Source organism: Hypanus sabinus, chromosome 5, assembly GCF_030144855.1.
Source record: "Hypanus sabinus isolate sHypSab1 chromosome 5, sHypSab1.hap1, whole genome shotgun sequence".
Classification (NCBI taxonomy): Eukaryota; Metazoa; Chordata; class Chondrichthyes; order Myliobatiformes; family Dasyatidae; genus Hypanus; species Hypanus sabinus.
Window position 1 is genome coordinate 23,269,285 of NC_082710.1, and position 22,473 is coordinate 23,291,757.

General features: G+C 40.4%; 1 protein-coding gene across 9 annotated transcripts in view; it reads left to right on the top strand.

Annotated features, from left to right (window-relative positions):
• The window catches only part of apc (APC regulator of WNT signaling pathway), a 204,977-nt gene that overhangs the window by 8,842 nt on the left and 173,662 nt on the right, over positions 1-22,473 (top strand). Inside the window, exon 2 of one of the 9 annotated variants that reach the window (XM_059969561.1) lies at positions 9,069-9,188. The exons of the other annotated variants lie outside the window; for them this stretch is intronic. The gene's annotated coding sequence lies outside the window, so the exon portion shown is untranslated. The remainder of the gene's footprint in view (positions 1-9,068; positions 9,189-22,473) is intronic. 9 annotated transcript variants of the gene reach the window in all.

Genomic DNA, 22,473 nt, shown 5'->3' on the forward strand with positions numbered 1-22,473 from the left:
GGATGTATAGAGATTTTGGGTGAGAGGGAGTTCTTCACACACACTGTGGTTGAGTATATGGAAGGAGTTGCCAGAGGAAGTGGTTCAGGCATGTACAATTGTATCATTTATGAAACCCTTGGATAGGTTTATGGAGGTTTGGAGCTAACCGTGATATAGACTTAACACTGGAAATTGGGACTAACTGGGTGGGCATGGTGCTTTGCATGGACTAATTGTGCTGAAGGCCTGTATCAATGCTATTTTGCTCCAAATATGAGCCATATAGGGAATTAAGGGTTATGGGTAAAGGTGAGTGGGTGGAGATGAGTCCGTGGTCAGATTAGCCATGACCTTACTGAATGGCGGAGAAGGCTCGACAGGTCAGATGGCCTACTCTTGCTTCTAATTCTTAGGTTCTTATATAGGTAATAAGCCCAGGGAATTCCAAGATTTTGTGCAGCTTGGCATTCATTACTAACATCCCCTCAAAACTAATCAACAAACTTCAAGGTCTTGGCCTCAATACCCCCTTGTGCAATCCATATCACTTTGAATTGGTAACAACATCTTCTCTACAGTTTCCATCAGCATAGAGGCACCACAAGGTTGTGTGCTTAGTCCTCTGCACTACTTGTTTTATACTTACGACTGTTTGGCTAAGTACAGGTCCAATGCCGTATTTAAGTTTGCCAACAGCACTATCATAAGCCAGATCAAAGTTGGTGACAAATCAATATATAGGAGGGAGATTGAAAATCTGGCTGAGCGGTGCCACAACAACCACCTGTCAGCAAGACCAAGAAGCTAGTTATTAACTTCAGGAGGAGGAAACTGGAGCTCCATGAGCCAGTCCTCATCGGGGGATCAGAGATGGAGAGGGTCAGCAGCTTTAAATTTCTTGGTATTATCATTTCAGAGGATCTGTCCGAGCCCAGCACATAAGTGCAATTATGAAGAAAGCATAGCAGCCCCTCTAATTCCTTAGAAATTTGTGACGATTTGGCTTGACCTAATATTGGACAAACTTCTATAGATGTATGGTGGAGAGTTAATTGACTGGTTGCATCACTGTCTGGCATGGAAACACCAATGCTCTGCCCAAATTTGTAAAGCCCTCCCCTCGTTGAGCACATCTACCAGAGCGCTGTTGCAGGAGAGCGGCATCCATTATCAGTGATCCCCCACCACCCAGGTTATGCTCTCTTCTCGCTGCTGCCACAGGAAGAAAATACAGGATCCCCAGGGCTGTCATCACTAGGTTCAGGAGCAGTTATTGCCTCTCAACCTCTCAGGCTCTTGGACCATTGGGGATAACTTCATTTAACTTCACTTAAAAGTTCAAATTCAAAGTGAATTTATTATCAAAGTACATATATGTCATCATATACAACCCTGAAATCCATTTTTATTTTGTTGAGATACAGCGCAGACTAGGTCCTTCCAGCCCTTTGAGCCACACTGCTCAGAAAACCCCTGATTTAACCCCAGCGAATTCACAATGACTGATTAACCTACCAAACCACTGTGTTTAGACTGTGGGAGTAAACCAGAGCACCTGGAAGAAGCTCATGCAGCAACGGGAATTGAACCCAGGTTGTTGGTACCGTAAAGCATTGTGCTAGCCACTCTGCTTCCGAGCCACACTTGTGCGGGCCTGCTCAAATCCAATAACCGTAATAGAATCAATGAAAGGCTGCACCAACTGGGCAAGCAACCAGTGTGCAAAAGACAACAAAGCTGTGCAAGTACAAAAAGAAACAAGAAATAATAATAAATCTTGAGAACATGAGAAAGTGACTCCATAGGTTGTGGGGCAGTTCAGTGATGGGACAAGTGAAGTTGAGTGAAGATATCACCTCTTGTTCAAGAGCCTGATGGTTGAGGGGTAATAACCGTTCCTGAACCTGGAGGTGTAAGTCCTGAATCTCCCATACCACCTTACTGATGGCAGTAGTGAGAAGTGTACATGGCTTGGGTGGTGGGGGTCCCTGATAATGGATGCTGCTTTCCCACGACAGTGCTCAATGGAGGGAAGGGTTTGACCTACTATAGGCTGGACTGTATCCATGACATCTTGTAGGATTTTCCATTTAGGGATATTGGTGTCTCCATACCAGGCTGTGATGCAGCCAGTCAATGTACTCTCCACCACACATTTATAGAAGTTGTCAAAGTTTTGGATGTCATTCTGAATCTTCGTAAACTCCTAAGGAAATAGTGGTGCTGCTGTGCTTTCTTCATAATTGCAGTTATGTGCTGGGCCCAGGGCAGGTCCTCTGATATGATGATACCAAGGAGTTTAAAGTTGCTGACCCTCTCCAACTCTGATCACCGATGATGACTGGCTCATGGACCTCTGGTTTCTTTCTCCTGAAGTTAATAATCAGCTCCTTATTCTTGAAGACATTGAGTCAGATGTGGTTGTTATGGCACCACTCAGCTAGATTTTCAGTCTCCCTCCTATATGTGGATCATTACCATCTTTGATTTGACTTAAGTGGTGTTGTCAGCAAACTTAAATATGGCATTGGAGCTGTGCTTAGCCACATAGTCAAAAGTGAGAAACGAGTAGAGCAGGGAGCGAAGCACACAGTTTTGTGGTGTACCTGTGCTGATGATGATTGTAAGGAAGAAGATGTAATTGGCAATTGAAACTGACTGGGGTCTGCAAAAGAGGAAATTGAAGCTCTGATTGCATGAAGAGGTATTGAGGCTAAGCTTTTGCAGCTTATTTATTAATTTTGAGTAGATGCTGTGTAACAGCCACCTCTTTTTTTTTCCCCCTTATTGGGGGAGGGAGAGAGAGAGAGAGAGAGCGCCTGTGTTATGTTGAATTACCAGGTGAACGAGCAGTGTCTGAGGTACTGCAAGTCTCTGTCCTTATTGAAACTTTGCTGCACGCTTGAGTGCTCGGTGGGGAGGTTCCAATTCTTTCTTTGCTGGTGGGGCAGGGGGGATTGTTGCTTTGCTGATGCGTGGGAGGAGAGAGCTGGGGGGGCACTTTGGGGTTCTAACGTTTAATTGTCATTCATTCTTTGGGGCATTCCTCTGCTTTTGTGGATGGTTGCGAAGAAAAAGAATTTCAGAATGTATATCGTCTACTTTTCTCTGACATTAAATGTGCCTTTAAAACCCATTGAATGTCGAGCTGTAGTCAATTAAAAAGCCTACTGGTGTATGTACCTTTGCTGTCCAGATGTTCCATGTTTGAGTGAAGAGCCAATGAGGAGGCATTTGCTGTGGATCTGTTGTGCTGGTAGGCAAATTGTTGTGGATCCATGCCACTTCAGGCTGAAATCGATATGCTTTATCACCAGCCTCTCACTGTGGATGTAAGTGCTACTGGACGATAGTCACTGAGGCAGGTTACCACATTCTTCTTGGGCACCGGTTTCATTGAAGCTCAGACTGCCAAAGTGAGCTGTTTAAGGTCTCAGTGAACACTCCAGCCGGTTGATCAACCCAGGTCTTTAGTACTTGACCAGGCACCCCAACTGGGTCTGATGCTTTCTGTGGGTTCACCCTCCTGAAGGATGCTCTCGTATCGGCCCTAGAGTCTGAAATCACAGGGTTGTCGGGGGCTATGAGAGTCTCTGATGGTTCCTCCATGTTTTAATGGTCAGAGCAAGCATAGAAGGCTTTGATCTCATCTGGAAGCAAAGCTCTGTTGTCACCCATGTTGTTTGATTTCACTTTACAAGAGGTGATTGCATTCAATTAATTCAAGCATACTTAATTAATTCAAGTTTAGTCCAGAATTGCCACTTCGCCCATGAGATGGCTTCCAGAGATTGTACCTGGACTTCTGGTAACTTTCTTGGTTGTCAAACCTGGATGTCTATGATCTCTCCCTCAGCAGATTGCAGATCTCATAGATCATCCAGAGCTTCTGGTTGGGGAAGACTCTGAATGATTTTGTGGGGACGCACTCATGTATGACTGTTTTTATGAAGTCTGTAACAACTCTGGTGTATTCGTTCAGGTTCACTCATGAGTCCACGAACATGGCCCAGACCACCGACTCGAAGAAATCTCGTAACCACTCGCTGCCTCCTGCAACCAGCTCTTTGTTGCCCTGATCTCTGTCGTCTTGCTCTTTAACCTTTGCATGTGTGCAGATAGAAGGTCATGAGGTCAAGTGCAAGATTTCATGATCAGATTTCCCAAAATGTGGTCTAGGCATGGAATGGTAGGCATTCCTCGTCTTAGTATAGCAGTCGTCTAATGTATTGAGACCGTTGGTGCTTCAAGTTATATGCTGACGGTAATTGGGCAGAGATTTCATCAAACAAGCCTGATTGAAATCCCTGACTATGATATGAAATGGGCCAGGGTGACTGTTTCTTGTTTGGTGATGGCATTTTCCAAAATCTCAAGCACTTGATTACAGTTGGCTGATGGTGGTATGTAAACTGTGGTCAGGAACACAGAGGGGAACTCTGTGAATAGAATGGTCGGTATTGCAATGTTAGAGGAGTACAAGTACAATTAAATGGCCACGTCATGAACTCTTTCCAAAACCTGTAAATTCACTTTCAAGGACTCTTCATCTTATGTTCTTGATACTTATTGCTTATTATTATTGGTTTGCTTTTGAATTTGCAGTTTGTTGTCTTTTGAACATTGGTTATTTGTCCACCCTATTGGGTGTTGTCTTTCATTGATTCTGTTATGTTTCTTGGATTTGCTGATTATGCCTGCAGGAAAACATCTCAAGGTTGTATATGGTGACGTATGAGATCTGCTAATAAATTTACTTTGAACTTTGAGTTGTGGGGCACAGTGGAGGACTGTCTTAAGAATAACTGCAAGAAGTGTGATCTGGCCCAGTGTTTTCATCACTACTTGAAGCTTTTTATCTGATTTTTTTATAATCAGCAGTTTTGAAGTCCTGTACTTCACCTCATGACCTTTGAACACATGCGTAGAATCATTAGAGCAGCAGTTTTCCTCTCCTGGTCATCACTCAGTTCCACCTTGCCAGGACAGATGAAGGTTCTCAATGCAAAATATTGACTGCCTATTACCCTTCAGAGATATTGCCTGACTCACTTTGCTGCAGAATCGTGCTTGACATTCCAGATTCCAGCCTCTGAAGTCTCTTGTGTCTCAGTTCTTTTATGACAGAAGTTTTCATGTACAGCCATGCTACATTTGGACTTGCTTATTTGGACATGCTCCCAATGGTTCTTGTGTAAATTTGAAACCCTCCAAGTGTTCTGTTTGTCCTAATTGCACAGACTAATTGCATTTTCCCCTTTTTTGGATTTCATGCCACTTATAATTTCCAGAAACAGCAATGGCTATTCCTGTAAAACTACATATTTACTAATATAATTACACACAATTGTGCATTTGCTCTTCATATCTCAGGCCCAGATAAACAGCATCTCAATTTTTTTAATGCATCTATTTTCATTTTTGTCCCTTTATGGCTGGTTTCCTTTCATTAACTCCGCCAAATATCTGCACTCTTCCATTTCCAGTTTCTTGATCATTTCCATTAGTGGCTGCCTTTAGTTACCAAAGCTCAGCTGTGAGTAACACTTTCAAATCTGGAATATTGAATGATTTTAGTCATCCCTTCTAATATCATCTTTTGTGATAGTCAAATTTTATTTGATAGTGATCCTGTGAAGCATCTGGGATGCTTGGGTGAAGATGCTGTGTAGACAAGCTGTTATTTTCCGTGGTGCTAAAAAAATTAACACATTTAAACTAATTATCCTGACTGGTATTGCATGATGCATGTGTATGTATAGTCATACATAATATGAAGTTTCACTTTGATTAAATTATTACTAAATGTAATTTATATTGTGGGGTCATGTATGGGAAAGAATTAGATGGATTTCTAAATACTGTTTCAAAAATTGGTGTTTAATTTTTACTTCTTGCTTGCAAAGAATAAAAGTACACATTGTGTTTCAATTCTGTGAAAGTCAAAGGTTATCCATGGAATTTCCTTAATAAGCTGTGCTTTAATATACAAACCCCATTTCCGGAAAAGTTGGGATATTTTCCAAAATGCAATAAAAACAAAAATCTGTGATATGTTAATTTACGTGAACCCTTACTTAACTGACAAAAGTACAAAGAAAAGATTTTCAATAGTTTACTGACCAACTTAATTGTATTTTATAAATATACACAAATTTAGAATTTGATGGCTGCAACACACTCAACAAAAGTTGGGACAGAGACATGTTTACCATTGTGTTACATCACCTTTCCTTTTAATAACACTTCTTAATCGTTTCGGAATGGAGGATACTAATTGTAGTAGATTTGCAATTGGAAATTTTGTCCATTCTTGCTTGATATTAGACTTCAGCTGCTCAACAGTCCGTGGTCTCCGTTGTCTGATTCTCCTCTTCATGATGCGCCATACATTTTCAATAGGAGATAGATCTGGACTGGCAGCAGGCCATTCAAGATCACACACTCTGTGTCTACAAAGCCATGCTGCTGTAGCCTGTACAGAATGTGGTCTGGCATTGTCCTGCTGAAATAAGCATGGACGTCCCGGGAAGAGACGTCACCTTGATGGCAACATATGTCTCTTTAAAATCCTAATATACGTCTCAGAGTCAATGGTACCTTCACATACATGCAACTCACCCATGCCATAGGTACTGATGCACCCCCATACCATCACAGATGCTGGCTTTTGCGCCTTTCGCTGATAATAATCAGGATGGTCATTTTCATCTTTGGCACAGAGAACTTGACGCCCATTTTTTCCGAAAACTAGCTGAAATGTGGACTCATCTGACCACAGCACATGGTTCCACAGTCTTTCGGTCTATCTGAGATGAGCTCAGGCCCAGAGAACTTGCCAGCGTTTCTGCATAGAGTTGATGTATGGCTTCCTCCTTGCGTAATACAGTTTCAGGTTGCATTTCTGGATGCAGTGACGGACTGTTAAGTGACAATGGTTTTCCAAAGTACTCCCGAGCCCAGGTGGCTATAATTGTCGCAGTAGCATGACAGTTCTTAGGCAGTGCCGCCTGAGGGCTCAAAGATCATGCGCATTCAACAGTAGTTTCCGACCTTGCCCTTTACGCACTGAGATGTCTCTGAATTCTCTGAATCTTTTCACAATATTATGTACTGTAGATGTTGAAAGACCTAAATTCTCTGCAATCTTGCATTGGGAAATGTTCCTTTTGAACTGACTAACAATTCTCTCACGAATTTTGACACAAAGGGGTGAGCCACGACCTATCCTTGCTTGCAAAGACTGAGCCTTTGATGGATGCTACTTTTATACCCAGTCATGATATCTCACCTGCTACCAATTAGCCTGCTTAATGTGGAGTCTTCCAAACCGGTGTTACTTGAATATTCTGTGCACTTTTCAATCTTATTTTAACTCTGTCCCAACTTCTGTTGAGTGTGTTGCAGTCATCAAATTCTAAATTTGTGTATATTTACAAAATACAATTAAGTTGGTCAGTAAAACTATTGAAAATCTTTTCTTTGTACTTTTGTCAGTTAAATAAAGGTTCACGTGAATTAACATATCACAGATTATTGTTTTTATTGCATTTTGGAAAATATCCCAACTTTTCTGGAAATGGGATTTGTGGGTTAAGTGGTCTTATGAGTTAAAATAGAATATTCTTAAGTGAAAGGTTTAAATCATTGTGATGCTTTAATGAGTGGTGTGTAGACTGCTGCTTGAGTTTTGACAAATCCTCCAAGAACTCATTTGTAGTTTGTTCTTTTCATTATCAGTTACTGGTTTGTCTGGTTTAAATTTGTGGGTCTGATCTTTTGGGAGGCTTATTCTTTGCATTTTTGCTTAATTGGTAGTTAAATTCTAAATATGGCCTCTTTTATTGAGATTTGAATGAACCTTGTCTAAAGCCATCAACAGAATTTTAAAAAAAGAATGGAATGTACTATTTTGATTTACAAGCTGCATTCACAAGTTATTAAGGATTAGCAAGGCAATTGAGCCAATCGTGATTTAACCATTCACGAGGATTCTTGTGCTTTTAAATTTTAGTATCTAATTGTTTCATATATTCCAGCATTTCCAATTTATTTTGTTCCATATAAACTTAATCTTTGTGTTAGTCTCTTTGAGAAAGATTTTGAAATTGGCTTATTGTCACGTATGCAGAGGTGCAGTGAAAAGCTTGTCTTGCATACTGTTCTTATTGATCAATTTATTACATAGTCCGTTGTCTTAGTACAAGGTAAAACAATAACAAAACAGTATAAAGTGCAAGTAGATAATAAGCAAAAAAGTCATAATGAGATAGATTATAAAGTCAAGAGGCCATCTTATTGTATGAGGGAACCATTCTGTAGTCCTTATAGCAAGGTAAAAGCTGTCCTTGAGCCTGGTGGTACATGCCTTCAGGCTTTTGTATCTTCTGCCCGATAGCAGAGGGGAGTAGGGCGAATGTTTAGGGTGGTGGGGTCTTTGATTATCCTGGCTACTTTTTATGGACAGTGAGAAATATAGACAGTCTGCAGGGAGTGGTGCGGACAGCCCAGCGCATCTGTAGATGTGAACTTTCCGCTATTCAGGACATTTACAAACACAGCTGTGTAACAAGATCCTGGAGGATAACTGGGGACCTGAGTCACCCCAAATACAAACTGTTCCAGCTACTACCATTCTGGAAATGGTACTGCAGCATTAAAGCCAGGACCAACAGGCTCCGGGACAGCTTCTTCCACCCGGCCATCAGACTGATTAATTCACGCTGATACAATTGTGTTTCTGTGTTATAGTGGCAGTCATGTTGTACGTACTATTTATTATAAATTACTATAACTTGCACATTTAAATGGAGATGTAAAGATTTTTACTCCTCATGCATATGAAGGATGTAAGAAATAAAGTTAATTCAATTACATGGTTGCTAGGAAGGAACCTAAGAGTGGAATTTGGAGAGTCAGAGGCCATGAGATGACCTTGGTAGGCAGGATTAAGGAAAACCCAAAGACATTCTATAAGTATGTGAAGAGCAAGAGGATGAGCCGTGCGAGAATCGAACCAGTCAGGTGTGATAGTGTAAATGTGTGCATGGAGTCGGCAGAGGCACTTAATGAATACTTTCTTTCAGTACTCACCAGGGAAAAAGACCTTGGCAATTGTGGGGATGACTTGCAGCAGACTGAACTGCTTGAGCATGTAGACATAAAGAAAGAGAATGTGCTGGAACTTTTCAAAAGCATTACATTAGGTAAGTCACCGGGACTGCATGAGAGATACCCCAGGTTACTGTGGGAAGTGAGGGGGGAGATTGCCGAACCTCTTGCAATGATCTTTGCATCATCAGTAGGGATGGGAGAAGTACCGGAGGGTTGGAGGGATGCAAATATTGTTCCCGTGTTCAAGAAAAGGAGTAGAGATAACCCAGGAAATTCTAGACCAGTGTGCCTGACTTCAATGGTAGGCAAGTTGTTGGAGATGATCCTGAGAGGCAGGATTTATGAGCAACTGGAGAGATATAATCTGATTAGGGAAAGTCAGCATGGCTTTGTCAAGGGCATGTCGTGCCTGACGAGCTTGATTGAATTCTTTGAGGATGTAACAGAACACATTGATGAAGGTAGAGCAGTGGGTGTAAGTGCATATGGATTTCAGTAAGGCATTTGATAAGGATCCCCATGCAAGGCTCATTCAGAAAGTAAGGAGGCATGGGAACCAAAGAGACCTTGCATTGTGGATCCAGAATTGGCTTGCCCACAGAAGATTGTAGATGGTACGTATTTACATGTAGGTTGGGCACCAGTGGTGTTCTGCAGGGATCTGTTTTGGGAACCCTCCACTTCGTGATTTTTATAAATAACCTGGATGAAGTAGAAGAAGGGTGGGTGCTGATGACACAAAGGTTGGGGGTGTTGTAGATAGTCTGGAGGGTTGTCAGAGTTTATAGTGGGACATTGATAGGATGCAGAACCAGTCTGAGAAGTGGAAGATGGATTTCAACTCAGATAAGTGTGAAGTGGTTCATTTTGGTAGGTCCAATTTGAAGACAGAATATAATATAAATGGCAAGACTCTTGGCAGTGTGGAGGATCAGAGAGATCTTCGGGTCCATGGCGATAGGGCACAAAGCTGCTGCGCAGGTTGACAGTGTTGTTAAGAAGGCATGTGGTATGTTGGCATTCATCAACCATGGGATTGAGTTCAAGAGCTGGGAGGTAATGTTATAGCTATATTAGATCTTAGTGAGACTCCACTTGGAGTACTGTGTTCATTTTTTGTCACCTCACTACAGGAAGGATATGGATACTATAGAGAGAGTGCAGAGGAGATTTACAAGGATTTTGCCTGGATTAGAGGGCATACGTTATGAGAATAGGTTGAGTGAACTTGGCCTTTTCTCCTTGGAGCGACGGAGGATGAGATGTGACTTGATAGAGATGTATAAGATGATGAGGGGCATTGATTGTGTGGATAGCCAGAAGCTTTTTCCCAGGCCTAAATTGGCTAACACGAGGGGGCATAGTTTTAAGGTGCTTGGAAATAGGTACCAAGGGAATGTCAGGGATAAGGTTATCATACAGAGAGTGGTGGGTGTGTGGGATGCCCTGCCGCCGGCGGTGGTGGAGGCGGATACAATAGGCTCTTTTAAGTCTCTTAGATCTTAGAAAAAGCTTAGAAAAGTATAGGGCTATGTGCTTGGGAAATTCTGGGTAGTCTTTAGAGGAGGTTACATGGTCAGCACAACATTGTGGCCTGAAGGGCCTGTAATGTGCTGTAAATTTCTATATATGTAATTCAATTCAGAGCTTATGGAGTGGAGGGTGTTTTCCATGATTTGCAGATAGGTGTCCATAAATCTGCAGTTTTCAGGCAAAGCAGTACTAAGCCATGATGCATCTATGGTGCTTTAATAAAAATTGGTGAGGATGAAAGGGAACATGCCCTGTTTATTTCAGCCTCCTGAGGAAGTTGATGCATTGGTGAGTTTTTAGGCAGTGGTGACTACATGGTTGGACCAGGACGTTCACTCTTGCAACTTGAGGCTCACAACCCTTTCAACCCCAGCACCATTGAGGTAGACAGAAGCATGCGCATTACTCCTCTTCGTTTGGACCAGGACAGGCTATTGGTGATGTTCACTTTTGGAACTTGAAGCTTACAATCCTTTCAACCCTATCACCATTGATGTAGACAGAAGCAGGGGCATTGCCCCTCTTCCTGAAGTCGATGAGCAGCTTTGCATTATTTTGTTAACATTAAGAAAAATCTGTCGTAACATGTTACTAAGCTTATATCTCCTTTCTATAATGCAACTTATTGTTATTTGAGCTACAGGACACTACAGCGGTATCATCTAAAATTTGTAGATGGAGTTAGAACAGAATTTGGCCCTACAGTTGAGTGTATAAGTAGAGTAGGGGATTGAGGATACAGCCTTATTGAAGCACCAGTGTGTGAAATGATCGAGGTGGTGTTGCTGCCTGTCCTTCCTGATCGTAGTCTGTTGGTCAAAAAATGAAGGATCCAGCTTGCAGGTGGTGGGGTGTGAGGAGGAATAGAATTCAAAGTCCAAACCTCATTGCAAATCTAACCTATTGGTTTTAGCATATTCAGATGAAAGAACATTGCTTAATCAAATCCACGCAGTTCAAAGAAGATGCACCTCCATCTTGGACAGGGTTAAAGAATCTTTGCTGGGAGTATTTTTATGGTTCAAACTATCCCACATGTTGCATCTTAATCTGCAGGATGCTGTTTCAAATGGAATCCAGTTTCTGAAAGAGCCATCATTTATTGCATAGTTGAGGACTAATGACTTTCTTACAAATTGTTTATGTTGCTCTAGTGTAATTTCATGTAATAGAAAAAATTTAAGAGCTAAATCTTGGTTATTGCATCCTTTGTCAGGAAATAAAATTTCACGTGTTGATGATGGAAGAGTGTCCCAGAGGAATCATAAGACCAAAAGATATAGGAACAGAATTAGGCCATTTGGCTCATTGAGTCTGCTCTACCATTTCATCATGGCTGATCCAATTTTCCTCTCCGCCCCAATCTCCTGCCTTCTCCCCATATGCCCTGACCAATCAAGAATCCATCAACCTCTGCCTGAAATATACATAAAGACTGCCTACAGCAAAGAATTCCACAGATTCACCACTCTCTGGCTAAAGAAATTCCTCCACATCTTAGTTCTAAAAGGATACCCTTCTATTCTAAGACTGTTTCTTATGTTGGGAATGTCTAAGACCATTCTTTCCATATTCAGTCTATCAAAGTCTTTCACCATTTTATAGGTTTCAGTGAGGTCACCTTCTTATTCTTCTAAATTCTGGTGAGTACAGGTGCAGAGCCATTAAGGGCTCTTCATACAACAAGCCATTCAATTCTGGAATCATTTTTGTGACCCTCCTTTGAACCCTCTCCAGTTTCACCATATCCGCTTTAAGATAATGGGCCTCACAATACTCCTAGTAAGGCCTCACTGGTGCTTTATTAAGTTTCAACATTACATCCTTGCTTTTATATTCTAGTCCTCTTGAAATGAATCCTAACATTGCATTTGCCTTCCTCACCACAGACTCAAAATGCAAATTAACCTTTTGGGAATCCTGCATGAGGACTCCCAAGTTCTTTAGCACCTCAATTATTTATATTTTTTCTCTATTTAGAAAATAGTCAACCCTTTCATTTCTTCTCTCGCATTGCATGACCATACACTTACTGACACTGTATTCCATCTGCCATTTCTTGGCCCTTTCTCCTAATCTAATTTCTTTTGTAGCTTCTCTACTTCCTCAAAACTATTTGCCCTTCCAGCTACCTCCATATCATCTGCAAACTTTGCGACAAAGACATCAATTTCATTATCCAAATCATTGACGTATAATGTAAGAAGAATCAGCCACAGCACAAACCCCTGTGGAACACCACTAGACACCGACAGCCAGTCAGAAAAGGCTCCCTTTATTCCCACTCTTTGCCTCCGGCCAACCACCCACTGTTTTATCCATGTTATAATTCGTGTGGCATCTTATCAAAGGCTTTCTGAAAATCATCAGCAAATTCTCCTTTGTCTATTTTGCTTGTTACTACTTCAAAGAATTCCAAAAGTTGGTCAGGCAGGATTTTCCCTTGAGGAATCCATGCTGACTGCGGTTTATTTTATCATGTGCCTCCAAGTACCCTGAGACCTCATCCTTAATAACTGACTCCCAACATCTTCCCAACCATGGAGGTCAGATAAACTAGCCTATAGTTTCCTTTCTTCTGCCTGTCTTGCTTCTTGAAGACTGGGGTGACATTGGCAGTTTTCCAGTCTTCTGGAATCATTCCAGAATCTAGTGATTCTTGAAAGATCATTGCTAGTGCCTCCATGATCCCTTTAGCCATCTCTTTCAGAACTCTCGGTGTACACCATCTGGTTCAGGTGATTTATCTACACATATCAAACTTTTTGAAATGGTGAACGGTGTGTGTGGTGGCAACGTCATGCTGGAGGTATTAGTAGAGGAAGAATATGACCTTTCAGATAGTGGGAACACAATCATAGTTCTAGGAATGAGGCAAGGGAGCAGGAGCAAAAACAAAGGAAATAGAAAGAATGTGCTTTTGTAATCATTTTTTTTAAAGTCAGAGACTTCGGCCTTTACCCTGTCAAGTGCATCTGGATTCTGGACTTGCTGTCAGATTGCTGGTAGGTGGTAAGAGTGGGCTCCCTCACCTCTGACGCTCAATACAGGTGCCCCTCAGGGCTGTGTCCTGAGCCCCCACCTTCACTCTGTGTATATCCATGACTGTGTCACCACATATAGGTCCAAACTGCTCATTAAATTTTTAGATGTTATTATATTGATTGGCCTTATCTCAAATAATAACGAGGCAGCCTATAAAGAATTAAGTTGTCACCCTGACACAATGGTGTCAAGAAAACAACCTCTCCCCCATTATCGCAAAAACAAAGGAGCTGGTTGTGGACTACTGGAAGAATGGAGACGGGCCCTATTGCCATCAATAGATCTGGGGTTGACAGCTTCAAGTTCCTTGGTATACACATCACCGAGGACCTTGTACATACCAGCTATGTGGTGAAAAAAGCACAACAGCACCTCTTTCACCTCAGATGGTTATAGAAATTCGGTACAAGTCCCCAAATACTAAAGACTTTTTACAGGGGCTCAATTGAGAGCATCCTGACTAGCTCTATCGCTACCTGGTATGGGAACTGTATTTCCCTCAATCACAGGCCTCTACAGAGAGTGGTGTGGACAGCCCAGCACATCTGTGGATGTGAACTTCCCACTACTCAGGACATTTACAGTGACAGGTATTTTAAAAGGACCCAAAGGATCATTAGGAACCCCAGTCACCCCAAGCACAAACTTCCAGCTGCCACCATCCAGGAGAGAGTACCACAGTATTAAAGCTAGGACCAACAGGCTCCAGGTCAGGCTTCTTCCGCCAGACCATCAGACTGATTAATTCACTCTGACACAATTGTATTTCTAAGCTATATTGACTGTTCTGTTGTATATCTTACTGTACATACTATTTTGTTATAAATTACCATTATTTACAAGTTGCACATTTGGACAGAGACGCAATGTAAAGATTTTTACTCCTCCTGTATGTGGAAGATGTAAGAAATTAAGTCAGTTCAATTCAATTCAACTTGTTTTATCACCATGTTAAGTTTTTTTTTCATTTTCTGTCAAAAACATTTACGCACACAGCTTCTCACAACACCAATGGGTTTTTACAATTGAGTAACCAACATTTTGGAGATGTGAGCTGTCAGGTGAATGCCCTGGGTAACTCTTAAATAACATGCAAATTTGATCAACCCAAGGCTAAATAATTTGATGTGCCTGATAACTGAGCTTTTGCTGTATGTTGCTTGTGTAGTAATTAACCTTCCCTATATAATTTAATATTCTATTGGCATTGTACAAGACCATAAGATTTAGGAGAAGTAGGCCATTCAGCCCATCGAGTCTGCTGCACCATTCAATCACAGCTGATCCAATTCTTCCAGTCATCCCCTTTCTCCCCATACCCTTTGATGCCCTGGCTAATCAAGAACCTATCTATCTCTGCCTTTAATACACCCAATAACTTGACCTCCACAGCCGCCTGTGGCAGCAAGTTCCACAGATTTACCACTCTCTGACTAAAGTAATCTCTCTGCATCTCAATTTTAAAAGGATGTCCTTCAATCCTGAAGTTGTGCCCTCTTGTCCTAGTACAATGCTAGTTTGTGTTGATTGGACATCCTGGATTACTTGTTCTGTATTCCTTGATATTTTAGCACCTTTGAAGATGGCACTTGTCACTTGTTTGCAATCCGCAAAGCATTGATTTCATATGAATGTTAAATTGTATGTAATCTGCCTTTTCTTGGCTCTTTATTGGTTAATCATTTCTGGTTTTGTTCAAAGTGATGGCAATAATTGCTTCAAAACTGAATGTTTTAAATTAATTTTCAAAATTAACAAAGTTAAGTCTTTGAACCTTCATTACTCGCATAAATTGGATGTAATTATGATGCCAGATTTCATCTCAAGGACAAGCATTGTGTTTGTTTACAGTGCCCATTTTGACGGAAAATTACTCTTCAGCCAATTTTCAGGTTGTTCTCTGAAGCCTTAAGATTTCTGTTTGAAAGCGTATCACATCAGAGTACTATACAGTGGCTTATCACTGTCTGAAAATACAAAATCAATCAAAAAAGATAATTGATCTTCATCACCCAAGTCAATTGTTTTTGAGCCTTTTTTAGTTTGCGTAAGGCTTGGTTTGTTTCCATTAAAGTAATTGGCTTTACTTTAGATTTTTTTCCACTTTAAGCACGTTGGTATTAAACTTTCTAGCTATTGTCCTTATATTTCTGCTTTCACCATTTCAAAGGTTGAAGGCAGTCCTTTGTAACTTAAGTAGTAATTAGCACTGAACCCCTTATCTGCCTTATCAGCAATACCACTGACTTCCACACCCATAACATTGTTTGTTTCAGGAATTTTCTAAATGTTCCTTTCATATCTGCTTCTATCACCTTCCCTGGCAGTTCTTTCTTGGCACCTACCACTCTCTGATTTTTTTAAAAAGGACTTCCTTCAACCTTAAAATATTTGACGCTTTCATCCTGGCAAAATGGACTGACCATCCCAACTTTCTATTCTGTCCATGCCTCTCTTAATATTATGTAATTATACCAGGTTGCGCCTTAACTTCCCATGCTTCATATAAAACAACCTGCATTTGTCCAAACTCTCCTTGTAACTAATATCTTCCAATTCAGGCAACATCCTGGTGAACCTCTTCTGCATCCTCCAGATGTTTCCTATAATGTGGTGAACTGAACTGCATGCAGTACTGCAATTGATTTAACCAAAGTTTAATTCAGCTGTAATATGATTTCACAACATTTATTCTCTATGCCCTGACCAATGAAAGCAATCATGCTGTATATTTTCTCTGCCACCTATCCAGTTGTGTTGCCACTTTAAGGGAGCTATGGACTTGCACCCTGAAATTCCTCTGTATATCAGTGCTCAAGGGGTCTTGCCACTTTCTGCTTGCATTTGACCTCACACTTGTCCAGATTAAACTCAACATCTGCCATCCTTTGCCTAAATTTCCATCTAAGCTATATCCTGCTGGGTCCTTTGACAACCTTTCTTATTTAAACAACTACATCACTTACATGTTATCACAGATTTACCAATCAGGTCATCCACAGCTTCATCCAAATTCTCAGTACATCTTGTAAAATCAGAGGTCTTAGCATTGATCCTTCTGGAACACCATTGACACTGGATTTCTTGTCAAAAAAACACTACTCTGCCACTGTCCTGTGTCTTCATCCAATGATCCAATTTACCAAGTCACTATAGGTTCCATGCATTTTAATCTTCTGGACCAGTCTACCATGGAAGACCTTGTTAAGTGCTTCACTGCAGTTCATGTTTTTTGTCCATGCTGTTGGTTGGATTCACTGTATTACAATCTATGTAATGAATATTTGTCTGTTCTCTTTCCATTTCCAAAACATCCTCTCCACCCTGGGAGATACTTCATCCTCTGGGAAGTCTTTCTATGAATACTGCTCCACCCTTCATATTTTGATACTTTGCCAATGAAACCAGTCTCAATTTTGTCTTCCTATTTCAGGACTGCAGATACAGTGACAAATCTTAAGCCAATTTTACTTTGATAACTTTCTGTTGGAAATCAAAGTACCCTTTGCTCCATAATCACCTTAAAAACTAGAATTGTAGATAATTTAAAATGCAGGTCCCTATGGGTAGAGTAGAAAAGCAAGCTGAGCGAAACGAAGGAAATTCATTTATTGAAATCCATTTTAAGTAAGAGCAGTGAAGTATTGTAATACTTCCTTAATACAGTTGACCATTCATTTCTGGTTTAATGAAAATTCAGTAATTCTAAGCTCAACTTTAATTGACAAGGGAGTCTCCTCTACTTAGAACAAAAACTTTTGAACAACAAAAGCATTAGTTTATTTTTAAAATCTAAATTAATGCACAAAATTGTTTCCTGCATACTAGGTATTTGACAATTCACAAAATGAGTAAAAAAAGACCTGCATATTATTCAGGTTTAAATGGACATTCCTCTCAATCTGAATATTTCATCACATGAACCCAATATGACCACTCGTGATTCGTGCCTACTATCTCAACTGATGTCAGTGACTCTCTACATTGAACCATACTTTTTAAAAGAACATTCTCTTGCGCTTTATCCAAATTAGTGTACTGCATTAGAGCGCTTACAATGTGGGCTTATCTGTAAGCATACATTGTCTTAGATGGTATTCAGTGAGCAAGGTTAACCAAGCTCAAGTTGATTGTCACTTTAATTCCCTGACCCATACCCATCTCTGTATCTGATCTTGTGTTGCTCCAACAATTTGGGAGTTAATAGTGGGTTAAATAATAACAGATGTGTTTTCCAGTTAATAGAGATGGCTGTATCTTTGTTTCAGTTTGTTTCAAATTGCTTCTGCATTATTTTATCCCAACGGCCTTTAAGTAACAGTTACTTTGATGACTATGGTCTGCACCTAGAGAACACCATCTTGGGTACTAGTCTACAAAGTATCCAGAACATCTTCAAGGAGCAGTGTCTCAGAAAGGCAGTGTTCATTATTAAGGACCCCCAACACCCAGGGCATGCCCTTTTCTCACTGTTACCATCAGGTAGGAGATACAGAAGCTTGAAGGTACACACTCAGCAATTCAGGAACAGCTTCTTTCCCTCTGCCATCTGATTCCTAATGGACATTCATCCCATGAACACTATCTCACTTTTTAAATATATATTATTTCTGTTTTTGCACGATTTTTAATCTATTCATTATATGTATAGTGTAATTTATTATTTTAATTTTTTTCTTCTATTATGTATTGCACTGAACTACTGCTGCTAAGTTAACAAGTTTCACGACACATGCTGGTGATAATAAAATTGATTCTGATTCTATTCTCTCCAGCTTTCGCATAATACAATTTAACAGACTAGTCTTTTCATTTTTCTGGCTCTGATCAAAGGTTCTTCACCGAAAATGCCATTTACATTTTATTTCCTCACTTTTGTTCAACTTTGTGGTTTTGAAAGAAATTGGTCTGCTTCTGTTTAAATATTTTCAGGAAAGACAGTTTCAGAAATCACTTGGATGACCTGGAGCAGAAAAGCTCCAATGACGAGTGATTACAGTTAAGTAAATTGGAGAAGCCAACGTTGGCTTCAGGGTAGAGAGGTCAAGGGAAATTTAATGATACATTTAAATTATGTCCTAAATAAAAAGAAACTTAATAATGGTTCAGGATAATTGAAGAAAGAACGTGAGTAAATTTGAGGGAAAGCTTCGTTTGAAGCCCAGTGAGTATTGGGGACTTGGAATCCATTGCCTGATGGTAAATGGGTACAAATTTAAAAGACCCCTAAGTTTGCAAACTGCAAAGTAAGTGACCCAATAAGTTCAGCTTCAAGCGCCAACACAGGCTGGTTGGAGCCAGCTGACCAATTTGAGGTCTTTCAATAATGCCTCTCACATTGTTTCTTCTTCCAGTTACAATACTGTGCAAAAGTCTTAGGCACATATATGTAGTTCAGGTTTTGAAAACTTTTGCACAGTACTGTAGTAATTTTGTGTATTGCATTGTACTGCTGTTGCAAAAATAACAAATTTCATGACGTATGTGAGTGATGATAAACCTGATTATGATGGGCAAACACGAGGAAATCTGCAGATGCTAGAAATTCAAACAACACACACAAAATGCTGGTGGAACACAGCAGGCCAGGCAGCATCTATAAGGAGAAGCACTGTCGACGTTTCGAGCTGAGACCCTTCATCAGGACGAAGGTTCTCGGCCTGAAACGTCAACAGTGCTTCTCCTTATAGATGCTGCCTGGCCTGCTGTGTTCCACCAGCATTTTGTGTGTGTTGTCTGATTATGATGGGTCTCTGTTGTGGAATGAGAGGGAGAAGGGGGCAGGCAGAGGAGAGTCATTGTTGGGAAAAGGGGAAGGAAGAGGGGAGGGAGTGGGAAGCACCAGGGAGACTAATTGTTTGGAATCAAATGACCTTGCCTGGTGTCTCAGGGCTGGGCTTGTCTGCACCCATGCCACTCCTGCCACTGGCACTCCTCTGCCACCTGTCTCACAACCCCCCTCTTCCCGGCAGGGCTCCATCCTCATCATTCTCAACATACTTTGCTCCTGCCAGATTTACAAACTTGCTCTCTGCTTCACATTGACAAATACAGTACTGTGCAAAAGCTTTAGGCACCCTGATTATATTTATGTGCCTAAGACTTTTGCACAGTGCTGAGCATATAACTGAAATCTTCAGTTACAGTATTTGCACTTATTTGAAATTTTCTCATTGACTTGTTTCACTTGTAATAGTGTATCTACTTTTTGGTGATCTTTAGTAAACATCCTGAGTTTAACAGATTCTGTGTAATGCTAGTAATCTTCCATAATTTAGCTAGCTTCTTCTGCCAGGAAGATAGCAAGGAAAGAGCTTAAGAATAGACTTACGAGAGCCAGAACTTGACATGAGAAGGTCTTGGTGAAATGGATTAAAAAAAACTCCAAGATGTTCCACACATAGTTGAAGAACAGGAGGATGACTGGACTGAGGGTAGGACTGATTAGGGATTGAAGACAAAGTGTGACTGGAGTTGGAAGAGGTAGGAGAGATCCTTAATGAATACTTTATTTGGGTATTCACCAGTGAGAGGGACTTTGTGAGGACAGCATAAAACAGGCTGTTAGGCTAAAAGATGTCAAGGTTAAGAAAGAGGATGTGTGAGAACATCTGAAAAGCATTAGGATAGATAGGTCCCCAGGTTACTATGGGAGTGAAAGAAGAGATTGCTGAATCTTTGGCAATATCTTAGCATCCTCACATCAGAGAAGATGTCCTCTGGTATTAGTCATTGCTGTCCTCGGAAAAAGGCACCGGCTGTCCACTCTATTTATGAATTTTATAATATACCCTTCTATCAAGTTGCCTCTCTTATCCTTCTTCAAAGAAAAATAAAGCCCTAGCTTGTTCAACTTTTCCACATTAGACCTGTCTCTAATCCAGGCAACATCTTGGTAAATCTTCACAACCTTCCTATAATGAGAATGGAACGTAATATTTGAAGTATAGTCTAACCAGTGTGTTATAGAGCTGCAGCATTACCTCATGGCTGTTGAACTCAATCTCCCAATTAATGAAAGCTAACTCACAATATGCCTTGTGCAGCAACTTTGAAGGATCTATGGACTTGGAGATTAAGATACCTGTTTTCCTCCACACTGCTAACAATTCTGCCATTTACCATGTACTCTGCCTTCAAGATCAACCTTCCAAAGTGTTCATATTTATTCCCTCAAATATGCATTCTAACTCTTTTAAATATCTTAACCTTACTGATTGTCTATTATTAACTTGCGCTTTTCTGAATGATTTTAAACTCTCTGAATCCCTCCATTAAAGGTGAGTGGTGGCAGATGAGCCATCTCCTCATGATCTACCAGTATACTTGTTTCTGGGGAAATGATTCTCACAATGTCCATTGTATCATCTTAAAAAAGTGCTTCATATTACCCTTTTTGAACAAGTACTTCTGTAAAGTCTCTGCTTTTGGATCTTATTGTGACTTACAACTTGACTTTTTGTTCACTGATTTCCTCCTCCTCTTCCTCCCCCCAACCCCATTTATATTTTTTGTCACAATTAATTCTGCATATCTCCTAGAACTTCAATCCCAGAGGAAGTACCTTCATTGGTATCTTCAGTGGTGCATTCTCTTGTATGGTACCCTAAAAAATTGTTTCTGGACTTCACATCCTCTTGGGTTATTTTTCCTCTTGTTATATGGCATCACAACAAATCTTGTTTGTGAGCTCTACTGCAAAGTGCATTTAGGATGCTAGGATTTTGGATGTCAAGATTTAGAATGTATGAATGCTTCACTAAATGCTGTATGAAACTCTTTCTAACCATTTCACTATCCAGTCATTCTGAAGAAATCTCATTGCTGTACACTTGATTGTTAAGCTTTGAAACGGCAAACTTTATAATACTTCTCTCTATGCCTGAGACCACATTACTTAATGACCCAAAACTGACTAGGGAATGCACTGCAGGCCACGTTCTAGTCAGAAAAAATTCCATCCAGAATCTTTAATTGAGACAATCAATTTCAGATTTTTTCACATTTTCCCATGTAGACTTTGATGTTAGAAACATAGCAAATAGGTGCAGGAGTAGGCCATTTGGCCCTTCGAGCCTTCACCGCCATTCAGTATGAGCATGATTGATCATCCAACTCAGAACCCTGTACCTGCTTTCTCTCCATACCCCATGATCCCTTTAGCCACAAGGGCCATATCTAACCTCCTCTTAAACATAGCCAATGAACCGACCTCAACTGTTTCCTGTGTTCTTTCTTTTTAACCAGTCTCCTTTATGATTCTTGTCAGTACATTCTTAATTGCATATATACCACATATTTTGTACCATCCAAATATCTCTCCTGTATCCCTGTTTCATGCACAAGTTGCCTTTTTCGCATGAAGTCCTTCCTTAAGTCACTGCAATTAGCTTCAAAGTTTTCAAAGTAAATTTATTATCAAAGTACATATTCATCACCAAAAACAATCCTGAGTTTTTATCTAATTGAGCATATTTACCTTCACCATTTTTGATCTCTTTCCATAAACAAATTTTACGTTGTCACTTTTGGTTTTCTACTCTTAACACCCGCCACCTTATTTCATAACTGCGATGTTAATCCCTTCCTTGGAATGAAGATATAACAAAATTAGTTGTGAACAGAAGTTCTCCTTCTCCGAACATTAATGCTTTCCCTATCCTTTATTAGGATAACTTAGATGACATATCAGCTTTTTTATGTTGAAAGCCTTTTTATCATTGAAATTTGCCATTGAATTTGCAATTCTCTCAAGCGGACTATTACAAAAGTGCCTAATTAATGTCATTTTCATTATTT